Source organism: Camelina sativa, chromosome 7 (assembly GCF_000633955.1).
Source record: "Camelina sativa cultivar DH55 chromosome 7, Cs, whole genome shotgun sequence".
Classification (NCBI taxonomy): domain Eukaryota; kingdom Viridiplantae; phylum Streptophyta; class Magnoliopsida; order Brassicales; family Brassicaceae; genus Camelina; species Camelina sativa.
Window position 1 is genome coordinate 27,955,671 of NC_025691.1, and position 18,032 is coordinate 27,973,702.

Sequence of the window (18,032 nt, forward strand, 5' to 3'; positions counted from 1 at the left end):
CTTACAGCGTTTAGTTATTTGGGCTTGAATTTTAGGTTATTGGTTTGGGGCCACAGTACGAAGGAAAATGGATTGTTTTTGAAACCATTTGAGTACACGTGTTAGATATATAGTTAGCCAGGTGTCATGTTTGTAGAAGGAATTAGAGAAAACCTTCTCTTATTATATAAGATATATTTGCCGTGAAAAAGAAAGAAAATTATACTTATCAAAAATGAAATGACAATCAATCTTATTCATTTTACATTATGCAAATTTGGGTTTTTTTTAGGATTGGTGTTGGAGAGAGCACACTTGAGTCTTCTTGAGATGGAGGGCTTTTAAAGAAAATATATCTAATTCATTTTACATTATGCAAATTAGGGTGCTTTTTAGGATTGGTGTTGAAGAGAGCACTTGAGATATAGGGCTTCTTTAAGCTTCCGACCGAGAGCAAACGCCAATGGTGGAGGGACTGCATTCCCAATCTGCCTATGTTTGTGTTTTATCTTTCCTGAAAACTCATAGCTATCTGGAAAACCCTGCAGTTTTTATTAATAAAACCACAAATTAATTTCACTTTAAAGAGTTGTAATCATATAAGCAAACATTACTTAATTTCCAAACCAAAAAAAAAACTACACTATTAATGATGCTAGGGAACAGACTATAAAGAAAGAACATAAGAGCTTTTATTACCTGAGATCGGGCACATTCACGGACAGTGATAATTCTGTCCTGTTCAGGATGGAAGCACATTCCCACCATACCCATTGGTTGTGGATCGGTGATGGAAATGGGTAAGTTGCCTTGCCAGTCTAATCTACCATAAAGTCCTTTATAGCCATTGTGGTACTTAGCTTTGTTTAATAGACAGGAAGGAATCAACTTCTCCATGAGCCCATTTGATAACTTCACCTGTAATATTATAAGAAATTTCATTTTAAGTGATGTCTAGATTTAATGAGAACTTATGTAGTTGAATTTATAAGAGTAACACTTACGTTTTCGTCCGACAGGTCACGCCAATCAGCACCTGGCCTCTTTGGGATTTTCTTACATCGAATGAGGTTTAGTTCGTTCATCTCTTTACATATATGATCAGTAAGAACAATCATGTTTCCTCTCATCTTCTTTTGGAACAATGAGACTGGATCAGCACCTTCATACTACAAGACACAAGAACAAATATAAGTTCATGTTATTGTAATTAATGTAATGTATATACACTCTTTTCTGGTGGTGTTATTATCAAATCATACCTCTTTCATTATATTGGACTCTCCGTTCTTTACTGGTGGAAGATCGCCAATTGTGTCTCTCACCGTGATTGAGCGGAAAGGTGCACCAAATTTAGTAGTCTCCACAGCAGCATAATGTAAACCTCGAGATAGTGGGATTTTTAAACCCGGGTTATTAAAGACATGCATTGGCTCAGGCCACTGTGGAAGAACTTCTTCTGGTGCAGCTGCCCAAATGAAAGCTCTTTTACGAGGTTGTGATATTCCATATGCACCTGCCTCCAAGATTCCAAATCTTACCTGCATGTTTCAACATACTTGTGTATGAAAAAAAAACATATTGCTCACATTGCATACGTCGTTAACTTCTACAAAAATGCAATCACATAGACCATGATGCACAATTAACACCATTAGAAAGTAAATATTACCTGGTACCCCATTTCAAGAAGAGAAGCCAGAGTAAGTTGAAATGTACGCCCTTCATTGTATGATACAAAGCCCTTCACATTTTCTAGAAGAAAATATTTTGGCCGGAAATAATCAGCGAAGGACAAGAATGCCAATATCATTTCACACTGGACTTTACTCCAAGTGCTGTCGCTGAACCTGTTCATACGAGAAAACCCCTGCCACATTGTCCAGATTAAGTAGCTTAGCTTTTCACTTATTCCACATAATTTATTGAAAAGAAAAAAAAAAACACAATTTAAAGATTTACTTGACATGGAGGTCCTCCGTTGATGAAATCAACTTGACCAGGAACTGGAAGAGTACTCTTTTGGTATTCATCAAGTTTAGCTGCAAGTTCAGTAGCCTCCACAGTAGAGATACAATCATCTACATCTCCACATTTCTCCATTATAGCCCTGTGATTTATTAATAATCTCAAGCAACATATCCCAACACAAGGAAAAACCTAAATGGAAGTGTATTTAAAATGTTTTGTTGAATATTTACCTAAGAATCACATTGCAGTTGTCAACAAAAACGGTTGACTCAGGATGGTTTTGCTTAACAGCTTGCCCAGCTGGCTCTTCATACTCGATCGCCCACTTTGTATGAGATACACCTTGTGTACACATAAACCATGCATATAAATAAATACTATTTCTTCTAGCGTTTTGAAAAAGATTCAGTGTATGACTAGAAATAAATACATACCCGCTTTTTCTAGTCCATAAGACAGGCCACCACATCCAGCAAAAATATCTAGTGTAGCTAGACGCATCTCTTTAGGTACCTCATCAGGCTTCACAATCATCCTAGAGCTAGTTTCACCCTCCACTCCTTTCCCCTTCTTTTCTCTTAAAAGTTTGTCTTCTTTAATAGTAGAGAACTTCAGCTTCATATTTGAAGGCAACTGTTACATGACAGTGAAGAGAAACATCAGCTCAACTATTTGTCAGAACCAACAACAAACATAATCTTTAAAAAAATGTACAAAATTAATTAAAATATTCACCTTTCCGAGAGAACCATTAGAGGAGTCATAGAAAAGTTCACAGAAGAAGATATGGTCTAATATTGGATGTTCACAGCATAAGGGCATATCATTTTTCTTCCTTACTTCACATTTTCCCTTTATAGCCATTGGAGGAAGAACATATGTATCATGGCTATAATATATCTAAAGAAATTGCCAAAAAGAGAAAATAAAAAGATTAGATGATTACCATATGATAAACTTTTAAACATTAAATTATATGTTACGTAGGTAAGCGCTTATGTTGTATGAAATAGTTGTTACCTCTTGTATGTCGGAAGTATAGGCCTTCTCTGCAGAAATATCCTCAGGCCTATAAAACCTTGCTACTTTAACCTCGAAGGAAGCTTTACTGGCCCTTTTAGGTTCGCTTATGACAATGATGTCAAGCAATTGGCAAACAACATAAGCACTAAGCCCAATGTTTCGACCATACCTTATAAAAGGTTTTCTCTTACTACCGTTCTCCAATCCATCTTTAGTCATGTAGCTGGGGATAATGTAAACAAAATCCTCAGCAGAATACTCGACTCCATTAGAGTAAAAACTTGTCTTTGAATCATTGAGTTTTGTTTTGGACCTTTCCGCTTCATCCTCTCTTATCTTACATGAAGTGCAGAATCCAGAACCAAGACCCATATCACTTCTTGGAAGACGAAAGAACCCACCTTTCTCTGGTGAGTACAAGCTTTTACAGTAGTAATCGGTTGAAACCCCTTTTTGTTTTCTTTCTTCTGCTCTTTCCCGATCGAGCCTATCCGCAATGGTGTTCTCCTTCCTATACTGATGCCCCCACGACCTTGATCGAATCTCAAAACCGACTGTTCCTTTTATGTCCTTGAGCTGAACTATAAGACATTCATTAGTCAAGAATAGTTCTCTCTCGTTAGCCGCATTCCCAAGAACAGTGTTGGATCCTCTTTGTAAGAGTTTACCATGTAGCATCTTGCAGTGATCTACACTTTCAAACATGTACTCGACAAAGTAGATCGCCGGAGTCTCATCTTGATCACCAACTTCCAAGATGATAGCATCACCTACAACCACCATTTGCCCTCCAACAAGAGCTTTGCCATAGAGAGGCTCACCAGCTGAAGTGTTTCCAAGAATCTCACCATCCCACTTCACTTCCATTTTCTCAGAACTACCTCTGATTTTCTTAGGAATAAGAGATTTTTGAACCCCAACAGCTTCTGGCAGATTCTCCTCTGCGTCATCCTCCTCATTCTCGTCCTCCTCTTCCTCCTCAAGCTCTTCAGGCTTTTCTTCTTCACCAATCTCCTCAGGTAAAGCCTCTGGAGAGTACATGGAATAAAACTCTCCCCAAATTCTGTTGATAAGGCGAGTTGTTGTAGCTTGCATAGGTTTCATCTTGGATGCCCTATGTGCCCTTGGATTCTTATTCTTTCCATTCTGCAAAACTTTCTCCTTCTTGATGACCCATTTCGTGTGGTGCCTATCTTGCAATTTACTTGCAAGACCATGAACAAATGCGCACCTTCTGATATCCTTGTCAGGATATTCTGTAAGAAGCTGCAAGATAATTGTGCATGGACGCCCACATATCTCTCCACATCCAATGGTTTATCAGAGATGTAAGCTTTATCGTCCTTCTCCATATCGCATAGTCTTTTTATGACGTCTGCATATGAAAGCTTAGCAACTCTTGTTTCGTTCTTGAGCAAAGCCAAAATGCTCCTCCCGATCCTCGCTGTTTTCATAACAGGTTCAAACCAAGGAGCATATTGTTCTGACGGTTTCCCAAGCCGATACCTGCATATATACATGACACATCATCAAGAAACAGAATTGTAACAAACAAGACAAAAACACATGTAATGAAATATAGACATAATGTAATGAAATACAGAAAAAAAATTGTAATGAAATATATTAAGCTTACCATGCCATATCTGTTCGTAATGTAATGAAGATCATTTCTGATCCAAATTCAACCATCCATTCCTTGATTTGACTGAGGAATATATTCATCCCATCAGGATCATGCGACGCCGTAGAGGTAGAGCTCTCCGAATCATCCAAAGAAAACCCATTTCCATCATCGTTAGTCACCATACCTGACCCGAAGATGGTGACATCTATATCAGCACATGGCTTCATAGGTAGAAGCTCTAGAGATATCAACCGTGATTCAGAGTTGTAAAGAGCCCAGTTGTGAAGTGTTCTACAAGGTAGATCACTAGTATCAACCTCGTACCCAGGATCAGAAAGTAAAAGCTCGTCTGCTTCTTCTGTGGTGCTGTTATAGTAAGCTGGGAGAGGATAATCATTGGCAATCTCGTCTTCATTGATCTTAACGTAAAACTTCGAAGCAGAAGTTGAGGTGCTCTTACTTCTCGGCTGCTGCAGAAATTTCCTGTACTCTTCATCTTGTAGTAGTTTGGCATATTTCATCTCCTTGTCATCAAAAACAGATGTCGAGGCCTTGCTCTCGTCAATCCACAAAGCCACATTAGACAAAGCCTTGTGAGCTCTACTACTCTCATCTCTTAGAGAGATAAGAATAGGATTCTCAACAAAGCTTGTTTCATGTTTCTTGCTTGTCTCATCCAACCCAGCTAGTTGGTTATATATGAACTCTCCTTGGGACATAACAAAATCATGGATGGCCCCGTTGCTAGAAAAGAACTTGCTTCCGTTCATCGATCTAACAACCGCCGCAAGAAGATCATCAAGACTTGTATCAGGATTCTTGGACAAGTGCTTGTACACAGCCACAAAAGCACAAGCCTTTTCAAAGAAATAATCATACATCTTCTTGTAGCTGGTAGCAGGTTTACGACAGTCGTAATCAGCTAACGCGGTTGAGATCCATATCACCGGGGAACCATCTTCATAACCAGAGATATTCCAGTTCTCTACCCGTCCAAAAGATTGACACCTCACACCCTTTTCTTTCTCTTTGTCATTATCTAAAGGTAAGATAATACCTCCGACAAAGACGTCATCAACTTCCAACATCTCCAGAGGCTGTGGAACTCCGTTTGAATCATGGAAACTGAATTCAGTTAGCCTCCGATTTGGACGAGGTTGGTCATGGTTTCTCTCCATAGAAGTAGTTAACTGGATCCCCACGACCTCCTCGTCCACGATCTGATGCTTCTTGGCTTCAACAGCTGCAGATTTCTCAGAGATACGGATAGGTTTCTCCTTGAAGTTTGTACATGCTGCTGCTCGCTTTGGCCTCCTTGTCCCGGAGACATCATCCGATTCAGTAACACTTCTCTTGTTTTGTTTCCCAGCTTTTGTCTCCATTTCCAAGAAAACCTAAATTTGAATTATCAACAAAAACATATCATTATCATGCAATTAGATGTTTCAAAAAAAAAAAAAAAAAAAAAACTTGCAATATAGATAACAAATATTTCATGAATATATGTAATCAAAGTATCATGACCCCTCCGAAAATTTGTTTAAACAAAAAAACTCTGCGAATAAGTTTTTTAATTGATCACATCGATTATATCGACTTGAAGAATTGATTATCACAAAACTTTTAGTTAAAATCCTTCGAATCAAGTGTAAATATCGACAAAAAAATCTAGAAAAATGACCCAACACTTACGTTTAGTGAGAGTAGTGAAGCAAGGCAGAGGACCCAACAAGATTACGTTTAGTGAGAGTAGTAAAGCAAGACAGAGGACCAAACAAAGATTACGTTTAGTGAGAGTAGTAAAGAAAGACAGAGGATCAAGCAAGGATTACGTTTAGTGAGAGTAGTAAAGCAAGACAGAGGACAAAACCACTATAAAGGGAGCTAAGAATTTTTTGTTTGTTTGAAATAGACCAGAGTAACGTATGGACTCTTATAGGCTGGCAAAAATGTTGTGATACATGTACATTACAAATTTCAGTTAATGTGATGAGCTGTTAGTCAACTTTTTATTTTTCTATTATTGAAATTTAGCTATTGGGGAATATCCAAATCTTATATTTCCATTATATTTAGTCCATAGAATCTCAATGAATTAAATGTATATGTGACTATAAATTATTTTTTATTGTTAATTCAAGATAATATACTATATATTGTTTAAATTACATTTGACTACAAATTAGAAAATAGGAAAATAAAGATTTTTATTAAAGATTGAAAGAAAGTTTTACCAATTCATATGGAAGATTATCTTTAAAATATTTTTTTATTGTTAATTCAAGATAATATACTATATATTGTTTAAATTACATTTGACTACAAATTAGAAAATAGGAAGTAAAGATTTTTATTAAAGATTGAAAGAAAGTTTGACCAATTCATATGGAAGATTATCTTACCCTTTTTTGTTTTTACAATGAGATAACACAAACATAAAGTGGACCCATTTTGAAGATTTATTTCTTTCTATTCTCTTTCTAAAAAAATTATTATATTTTACCTAAAATAATAACATAATCTCTATTAGCGAAAAGCCTAAAACTAAAATTTCAGGACTGGAATATATGGTGTGATACATTTGCACATAAAGATTTAAATGTAATGTTAAGAGTTGTGATGTAGCTTTTGGGCAATCTCCCATTTAATTCTCATATGTTACAAAAAAAATGCGAAAACATTATTACCTATAAGCATAAATATGCACCATATACTAAAGATGATATAAACTAAGAAGTGAATTATAACAATCGAAAGCGGGTATATAAAAACCAAAACCGAGTATACTCCATATACCAAAACCATGTAATAAGAAGTGAAAACAAATTGTGGTTTAGCTTTTAAATATTTAAATATAATGTTAAGAGTTGTGATTTAACTTTTGGGCAATCTTCCATACAATTCTCTTATGTTACAAAAAAAGACGGAAAAAATATTACATAAACATAAATATGCACCATATATTAGAGATGATATAAACTAAGAAGTGAATTATAACAATCGAAAGCGGGTATATAAAAACTAAAACCATATATCAAAACCATGTACTAAGAAGTGAAAACAAATTAACCGGGTATCCTCCGTGTACTGCTAAAAAGTGAAAACAAATTGGGTAAGTACTCCATAAGCAGAAATGTGAACGGTGAACCATATACATTGTTTTATATACACTTGGAAACAGTGTTGAAAAAAAAATGGTCGTGTGAACGAACCGGGCTGGCTCTGAAAAAAAGCTCAATTCTTTTTTGTGTCAACATCTCAATTTCGTGCGACCTCAAATTTCAAAACAGTGTTGGCCCAAAATTGTTTGAACCAAATTGCATTAACCGAGACATCCATTTCTTAATTGAACCGAACCAAAATGTTACTCGAAACTGACTATCCGAACTACCTGAAGTCAACAGGATTAGAAAATACATCCAAAAAACTATGATTTCTGTTGTACAATTTTTTTTTATTTTTTTTTGAAAGATATTCTACAAATCTTCCACTAAAGAAACAACCAACTCCCCGTAGTCGAGACATGAAGACGATGATGGTGTGAAGTTAATTAATCTCTCACTACACGTTAATCGTGATCAATATCAATATGCACAAATAGTTAACCAATTCAGTAATTTTTATCCTTTGGATCAATCTTACTATGCGCAAAAGTGAACCAAACTCAGAAAAAGAAAAAAAAAAAAAAAACTACCCTAGCTATCACCATTGTTATAGATTTGAATATGGTTCTGCAAGAATATGATAACATATAACATTCATGGACCGAAAAGTTTAAATTTACTTAACAACCAAGTTCCTTTGATACATGTTGGAGCACTCCTAATAAGTAGACGGCTTTTGCTTCGGAGTTGGAAGATTTCAGAATTTTAAAATTCTCTATTTTTATGACTCCACATTGTAACAATATATGTGATGGTTGCCTTGTAAAGAATACATGAGCATGAGATTCAACTTTTTCTCAAGTATGCTCTTCAACTCAGAAATTGGTTTTTTACCCGTTTCTATTTTAAATAAGTTTTGTATAAAGATAAATAATCATATCCATAATACAGAATAAACTCAAACCTTATAAATGAACTGCGGTAATTTATGGCAGGGGTCTGCGGTCTGCCACCAAATTCAGGCTCATGAATTTGAACATCAGCGATGGAAAAGAGACTATAATTTAACATGTTTTGGTCCTGGCTTGAAGATACTATAAGCTTTCAAATTGATTAAAAATATCAAGAAATAAAACTCCAAAACATATAAGACACTTGATATTAGTTTCAACGTAACATGGCATCGACATACACATATACAAGAGTGAACCACAAAAAAAAGGTAAATAAATTAAAGAGAAGAAACTGATCAGGGGGAGACGATCATCTCATTGCATTGCCACGACCCACGAGCAGCATCCATCGCCTTTTTGGGTTCACATGGCAAAGACAGGCTCGTCCTCCCTTTTTGCTCGTGAATTTATTTTCTCTCTAATTAATTTCTACCTTGGTCGAACCTATATTTCCTCATATCATCATTTGATTCATATGCTGATGCATGGAACCATAAAGGTATGTATAAGTTAATTTTTTTTTAATATTCAACTCTTCGTAGTTCACCTTCTCATAGGGATTTCACTTCCTTGTATAAAAGAATACATCTTACGAAAAACATTTAAATCCCAAAAAATAAAATTTCAAACAGGCATAAAAATTAAAAAACCGAATATGTTGAATGTAAACAAAAACAAATCAGCACAACAAAATTAGAGGAAACACCACGTAGAAATTGGAAATGGAAAAAGAAGTGAACTCGTGAACCGCTATATTTACCAAAAGAGCACACATACAGACTAACCTTCCTCATAAAAGCCTCATGTTGTCACACTTGACGTTTTAATGCTAATTAATGTTCATACGCTATAAATACCTAAGGTTGTCCTATTTCTCCACCTTTCATATCTTCTCTATCATAACTATCCTAAACCTTTTCTCATCTTCTTCTTATTCTTCACTCTCTCTCTTTCCGGCGTCACTATGGCGGCTGCCGCTGGTAAAGGCAACGAACTCGACCACATCAAGAATGAATCCGTTGATCTGGTACGTAGTTATATTTGTGTAGTCTTAACTAGTTTTCTATGATCTGTAAGTTTTTTTAACTCCGGCCCGACTAATTCTAAAATTTTTGTTCCGTACGTAGGAAATATATATATATATATATATATATATATATATATGTATGTATAGTAGTACTAAGTAGTAACTATTTCGATATGTAATCACTTATATTTTGTCCCATAAGGGTTGACATGTGTTTCACTATAAAATGATTCAAGCTAGCTTGAAAAAATGAAAAAGAAAATAATAACATAAATGATGGGTCTAGGTTCGAATACCCATGGAGGAAGTGTTCGAGGAGCTGAAATGTACAAAACAAGGTCTTACGACAGATGAAGCTTCCCACCGTCTCGACCTCTTTGGTCCCAACAAGCTCGAAGAGAAGAAGGTTTCTTCTTCTACTTCTTAGTATTATACAGTGTCGTGCCAACGACTCGAGAGGCCTAGGGCTAAATTATTAAAAATTACTTTTTAAAATTTAATCAACACTATATTATCTAAAATTTGGATTAAAATAAATTTGCATAGAGTTTTTGGATCAAATATTAAGAAGTATAAAAGATGACAACAAAAAGATAAATGCTAATGATGATAAAAGATCAAATTTTTACTTAAAAACACTTGAATATTAAAATTAACTGAATAAATTTTAACAAAATGTGGCCTAAAAAAATATATGATTGGGATGTGGCCTAGGGCTATTGCCCCTTTTTATATCAAGTAAGCACGGCACTGGTATGATATATAATTGGTAGAAACCGTGCATTCATGAAAGACCTTTTAAGTTTTAATGTTGTGATTGGATAAAATTAACGCAGGAAAGCAAGTTACTAAAGTTTTTAGGGTTCATGTGGAACCCATTGTCGTGGGTGATGGAGGCGGCAGCACTAATGGCGATCGTTTTGGCAAACGGAGGAGGACGGCCACCGGATTGGCAAGACTTTGTTGGGATAGTGTGTTTGCTATTCATCAACTCAACCATTAGTTTCATTGAGGAAAACAATGCCGGTAATGCTGCAGCCGCTCTCATGGCCGGTCTTGCCCCCAAGACAAAGGTTACAAATTAAAATTATTTCTATTTCTAATAAAATTATGTCTAACTCTTTTAAAAATTAAAATGAATTCGTAAAATTGAATACTCGAATGTATGTAAACTAGATAAAGACCCGTGATGATAACATGTTAATATTATTAACAATTTTTGAAATAAATTTTCAAACTGTGAAATCAATTTTTTTTTTTTTTTTAAACATATATCACCTATACAACCTTCAACTACACCATTTACAATTAAAATATATATAGATTTAAAATAGAATATATTTTTTTAATCAGAAATTTAAAACAAAACATATTTTTTAAAATCAGAAATATAAAACCTTACATATTTACAACTCTAGTCACTAAGTATTTTTAATTAGCTGATTGTGCACACTAATTTGAAATTTCTTGTTGTTGTATTTGGTTATGAGTGAAGGTGCTTAGAGATAATCAATGGAGAGAGCAAGAAGCTTCGATTCTTGTTCCCGGAGACGTAATCAGCCTCAAGCTCGGCGACATCATCCCCGCCGACGCCCGTTTACTCGACGGCGATCCTCTCAAGATCGATCAATCATCTCTCACCGGCGAATCGATCCCCGTAACCAAAAATCCCGGCGATGAAGTCTTCTCCGGCTCAACTTGCAAACAAGGCGAGATCGAAGCCATCGTCGTCGCAACCGGAGTCCACACGTTCTTCGGCAAAGCAGCTCACCTCGTCGACAGCACAAACCAAATCGGCCATTTCCAGAAAGTTCTCACTTCGATTGGTAACTTCTGTATCTGTTCGATCGCTTTAGGAATCGTCGTTGAGCTTCTCGTGATGTATCCGATTCAACGCCGTGAGTATCGAGACGGGATCGATAACTTGCTCGTTTTGTTGATCGGAGGGATACCTATAGCTATGCCTATTGTGTTGTCTGTTACGATGGCGATTGGATCTCATATATTGTCTAAGCAAGGAGCTATTACTAAGAGGATGACTGCAATTGAGGAAATGGCTGGTATGGATGTTTTGTGTAGTGATAAGACTGGAACTCTCACGCTTAATAAGCTTACTGTTGATAGGAACTTAGTTGAGGTTTTCGCCAAAGGAGTTGGTAAAGAACATGTTTTCCTTTTGGCTGCGAGAGCTTCGAGGATTGAGAATCAAGATGCGATTGATGCTGCTATTGTTGGAATGCTTGCTGATCCTAAAGAGGCTCGTGCTGGTGTTAGAGAGGTTCATTTTTTTTCCTTTTAATCTGGTTGATAAGAGAACCGCGTTGACGTATGTTGACTACTCGGATGGAAACTGGTATAGAGCTAGTAAAGGAGCTCCAGAGCAGGTAAGTGAACTGGCGTATTTCTATGTTTGTCACTGGTTTTGGTGGTTGTGTAAATGTATCTTTGTTAACAGATACTAAACCTCTGCGATTGCAAGGAAGATGTAAGGAGGAAAGTTCATGGAGTGATTGATAAGTTTGCGGAACGTGGACTTCGATCTTTGGCTGTTGCAAGACAGGTTTAGTTTCTTTGTTATTATTATATATCCGTGATGGGATAGTATCGAGAAGGTTCTGCATCCTTGTCTCTTTTTTTGTTCCTTGGGTTTATATTTGTTTTTATACTGGTTCAGGAAGTTCCTGAGAAGAAAAAAGATGCTTCTGGTGGCCCATGGCAATTTGTAGGTCTTTTACCTCTGTTTGATCCTCCAAGGCATGACAGTGCCGAGACAATCAGGAGGGCTTTAAACCTTGGTGTTACTGTTAAGATGATAACAGGTAATAATAAGCAAACAATTCTTGTCTCTCTCCTTTTTCAATTTGCTTGAAAGTAGTTTGTCTTTCTCACTGAAACCAGGGGACCAACTTGCAANTTAAAAAAATTCATGAAAACAGAAGAAGTTAATACCAGTCTAAACAATCTCAGGTGGCGACATTTATAGCAGTTTATGCAAACTGGAGTTTTGCCCGGATAGAAGGAGCCGGTTGGGGATGGGCTGGAGTNCACGAACATGTATCCCTCTTCTGCGCTGCTCGGACAAGAAAAATATTCTTCCTTGGGTGCACTTCCTGTGGATGACCTGATAGAGAAGGCTGATGGATTTGCAGGAGTCTTTCCAGGTAGAAAGGCTATATCTTTTACCACGTGTTCTACTACTTTTCAAGATTCTTATCGATGAATTCTCTGGTGCACTGAAAATCGCAGAGCATAAGTATGAGATTGTTAGTAGGCTGCAACAGAGGAAGCACATATGCGGTATGACTGGAGATGGTGTGAATGATGCCCCAGCTCTCAAGAAGGCGGATATTGGTATAGCTGTTGCTGATTCTACTGATGCTGCGAGAGGCGCTTCTGATATCGTTCTCACAGAACCCGGATTGAGTGTTATCATTAGTGCAGTGCTCACCAGTAGAGCCATATTCCAAAGAATGAAAAACTACACTGTGAGTTTAAAATTCTTCTCATTCAAGTTTTCGTCAATTTACAGACTCAGTAACTCCAATCTTGATATTATCTTTCTGTGTAGATTTATGCGGTTTCAATCACTATACGTATTGTGGTAAGTGTTGTTAGTATATCTCACGAGGTTTTATTCGATTTAAATGATTCCAGTTCTAATACAAAGTTATCGCAATGTCTGCAGTTTGGCTTCATGTTCATTGCTCTCATATGGCAGTTTGATTTCTCGCCTTTCATGGTCCTGATCATAGCAATCTTAAACGATGGTGAAGTCACATTATAGGGTATTGAGTAAATGTAATAGTGAAAAGTCGATCAAACTAACAAAACCATTGCTATTTATAGGAACAATCATGACAATATCGAAGGACAGAGTGAAGCCATCTCCACAGCCAGATAGCTGGAAACTAAGAGAAATTTTCTCGACAGGTGTTGTTCTTGGAGGCTACCAGGCCTTCATGACTGTCGTTTTCTTCTGGGTGATGAAAGATACTAATATTTTCTCGGTAAATACTCTTATTTTCAGTTGCTTCTCAAGGCCAGTTCAAAAAGCTAAAGCTAAATCTTATGGGGTGTATGTAGAACACGTTAGGTGTTAGACCATTAAGCCAACGTCCTGAACAAATGATGGCTGCCCTGTATCTACAAGTTAGCATCATAAGTCAGGCTCTCATCTTCGTCACCAGATCCCGTAGCTGGTCCTTCGTTGAACGCCCTGGTCTTCTCTTACTTGGTGCATTTGTCATAGCTCAACTGGTATGCACACATTTTAACATATAACACTTGCTTCTCCTTCTAAAAAAATTCATGAAAACAGTTGAAGAAGTTAATACCTGTCTAAACAATCTCAGGTGGCGACATTTATAGCAGTTTATGCAGACTGGAGTTTTGCCCGGATAGAAGGAGCCGGTTGGGGATGGGCTGGAGTGATCTGGCTATATAGTCTCATAACTTACATCCCTCTTGACTTACTCAAGTTTGGAATCCGCTACGTTTTGAGTGGCAAAGCATGGTTAAACCTTCTTGAAAACAAGGTCTCGATACAAATACCGAAAGTCCCAGAGTAACCTATGAATCTTGCTACTTATCTATTTTTGTTTCTATGTACAAAACAAAACAGACTGCTTTCACGACGAAGAAAGACTATGGGAAAGAGGAAAGAGAAGCTCAATGGGCTGCAGCTCAAAGAACCCTCCATGGCCTTCAACCAGCAGAGACGAACAACATCTTTAACGAAAAGAATAGTTACAGTGAGCTCTCTCAGATTGCTGAACAGGCCAAACGGCGAGCTGAGGTTGTCAGGTAAAGAAACTAATTTATACTTTTCACACAATCACACCATCAATTCACAGCTCGAATAACGCCATATGTGCATGAGCTCAACCAGATTCTCGCCTTTCTTAACTCGCCGTTTAAACCATTATTTATCTCTTCTCCGACTTCATACCATTAACCGATATTGTCAAAACTTGATCTTACTCGAACATCAATTTTCTTTTTTCGGTTGTTCCACAAGTTTTTGCTAAATGATGGGGTTTGATGATGTCTGCAGGCTGAGAGAGATAAATTCATTAAAAGGGCATGTAGAGTCAGTGGTGAAGCTCAAAGGACTTGACATTGACACGATTCAGCAACATTACACAGTTTAAGCTAAATTGTGAAACCAAACTATTATTATTAGTTTCAGAAAATGAAAAAAAAAAAAAACAAAGTTGCATGTGTATGTAGAATCTTTCCTCCTTTTGTCTTCTAACTGTCCGAAGATCATAAAAGAGAACTCAGTTCTTTACAATGCTTTTTGTTGTTGACTTTGTAAGTGTGACTGCTTATTATCTTTGTTATAAAATATGTAATCTTTTTCCACTGAGCATGTAAATTTGGTAATTTTTGCTGTACCATTATTGAAAATGAAGTCAAATATGTAAAATTAATGACATGACATGTTCTCATTGTATTTTAGAACCAACTCTGAAATGATACTGTTTGTGAAACAGAGGGAGTAAAATTTTGACTCATCGAGACATTAAATTTGTGCATTTTTATCAATTTTTGAAACAATTCAATGTCAAGTTCACTAAAATGTAAGAGTAAAATTCTTCAATTATATATATAGTTCTTGATAAAGTAATTTATTAAAATCACATGGGAATGATTCAATTGTACTAATAGAAGCAAGAGTCAAACCTAATTTTTATATATTTACAATTCACAACAACTTGTTATTTAAATTTTATTCATTTTATATGCTAAAATGCTAATTAAACAAAACTTTTACGTTATCAAACCTCATTTCATCAGACAATGGATACCGATCTTGGGACAGTGACAAGATAAATCGAAATATCGATCCTGCAGACCAGAGAATGCTTAACACTTATCTTCCTCAGAAACAAGGGTCAGATAAATTAATATGGCATTATACCAAATCAGTTGACTACACAGTTCGTTCGGGATACTGATTCTCTATGAACAATCCCAACAATCCATGCGACCTACCACCGAAATCACATGGTTCAGTAAGCTTGAAAAGACAAATATGGAAACTTAATATTCTACCAAAGATAAAACATTTCCTATGGCGATTACTCTCTAAATCTCTGCCTACAGTTACTCGTTTAATAACTAGGGGAATGAATTTAGACCTTGTTTGTCCAAGGTGTCTGCAGAATGATGAAACAATTGATCATTTACCTTTTTTATGTCCTTATGCTGAGTCAATTTGGCAATTAGCAAACATTCCTATCCATATTTTATATTCTTCCTCTATTAACTGTGAATCTTTTTTATAGGCTATTTTCACACTCCGAAATGATCCAGACCTCCCCACACATACAAAGTTTCTCCCTTTTTGGGTGCTTTGGCATATTTGGAAAACAAGGAATAAATTTATTTTCGAAGGAATGTCGGAAGCTCCTGAACATATAGCTTTACGAGCCAAAGCAGATGTAAGATAATGGTGTCGGCTTGAACATGATTCATATCGGGTTAACTCAACCATTCAACAACCAAAGTCAATGCACTGGACAAGACCAACACAACATTTCCTCAAATGTAACTATGATGCGAGTTATGATCCCATATCTCAGGCGGCCAAAAGTGGCTGGATACTACGCAACAATGCAGGAATTTCTAATCGTTGGGGATCATCGGACTTGGGACAGGCTTCTTCACCTTTGGAAGCTGAAGGCAAAGCTCTTCTATCAGCATTACAACAAACTTGGATCCGGGGAATAAGAAATGTTGTATTGGAAGGCGACCGTGAGACACTAACCAAGATGCTGAACAACTCAGTTTATATAGCTTCAATAGAAGGAGTTTATAAGGACATTTTACATTGGTCACAATTTTTTGAGCAAATCAAATTTGATTACACTCCAAGAACATGTAATAATACAGCAAAGTTAGGTTGTACAACAAATAGTTTCTATTATGCTTGTTTTCATCCCCAGTGTGGTTATCAGATTCTCTTTGTAATGATTACAATTTCTCATCAATATAATTCTTTTTTGACGAAAACAAAAAATCCAAAAAATAATATATATATATATATATATATATATATATATATATATATATCTTAAGATGACAAGTAAATTTGAAAATAAAATTATACATCATGATGTTCATAAGGAGAATAATATATACGCAGTACTAATAGACCAAAAAAACAATTAAGATTGAAGACAACTTAGATGATTGAAAAAATAATTATTTTCTCATGCTTCAAAACTAAAATACAATATATATATATATATATATATATCATATCTTACATGTATATCATGCAAACCAATTGCACTTTTTATAAACATAATAGCATATGCTATGCTACACTAAGACAATATTAGTTGAATACAAAAAAAATATAGAATTTTCAAAATTATAGTATGAGACTTGAGATATGAGGGTTAGTGAGATGTGTGTCTTGCTATTTACAGGAAAAATGAAGTTAAAAACATATTAAAAATTTATTATTTAATTGGGTGGTTAATCCACTAATCTTTATATCAATTCATATGTTATTCTCATACAATACAAACTATAATACAAAATTATTTCTTTCTACATTAAAAAGTAATTTATGTAACAAAGAATTTCATACTTTTTTTATTGATATAATACTCTTGCCGTTTATTTTCCGCATATAAAGTTATGAATATTACTGATGGTCGGTTGCTAGTTTTATCTTTAAAACTTCTATTATCATCTACCTATTTTGTAATTCAATATTGCTACATCCAAAATTAATTCTCGAGTTAAAATTATCAGTATCATGAATCAACTGTTTGTCGTATGAACATGGTTTTACAGGCACCATAAGGTACATAACTTTTACAATGTAAATATTTTGAAAAAGAGTTATCGAAAGAGAAAATTTTATTATTTCTTTATATATACTTCAAAATATAAAATTAATATTATACCATGATAATCATCCAATACATATTTTATATCTAGTTATTTATAGTTATTATAAATATTATAATAATTGTTACACTAATGGTAGTTTTCATCAAATAAAATAGAATAAAACAATAAAAGATTTTGTATTTCTATATTGAATCAACAATCTATCATACATAAATTATCCTATCGTTTACAGATGAGTTTTTTCGACACATAAGCTCATAAGTATTTTTAGTTTTTATGGTTGGTTACTCTAATCTTGAGACTTTCATTAATATTTACTAATACAGTCTTGCTATATCACCAATTAAGCCTATGGTTAACGATATCAATATATCAATCATTAATGAATCAAAATCTTTTCTTTTTGGTATATCACAAGTTAACCCAATTGTTAACAATATCAACATATCATAAATGATTCAAACTTTTTTCTATTA

The 18,032-nt window shown here is 35.4% G+C and overlaps 2 pseudogenes; one reads left to right on the forward strand and one right to left on the reverse strand.

Annotated features, from left to right (window-relative positions):
* Positions 258–6,478, reverse strand: LOC104702973 (annotated as a pseudogene).
* LOC104702974 lies at positions 9,555–15,048 on the forward strand (annotated as a pseudogene).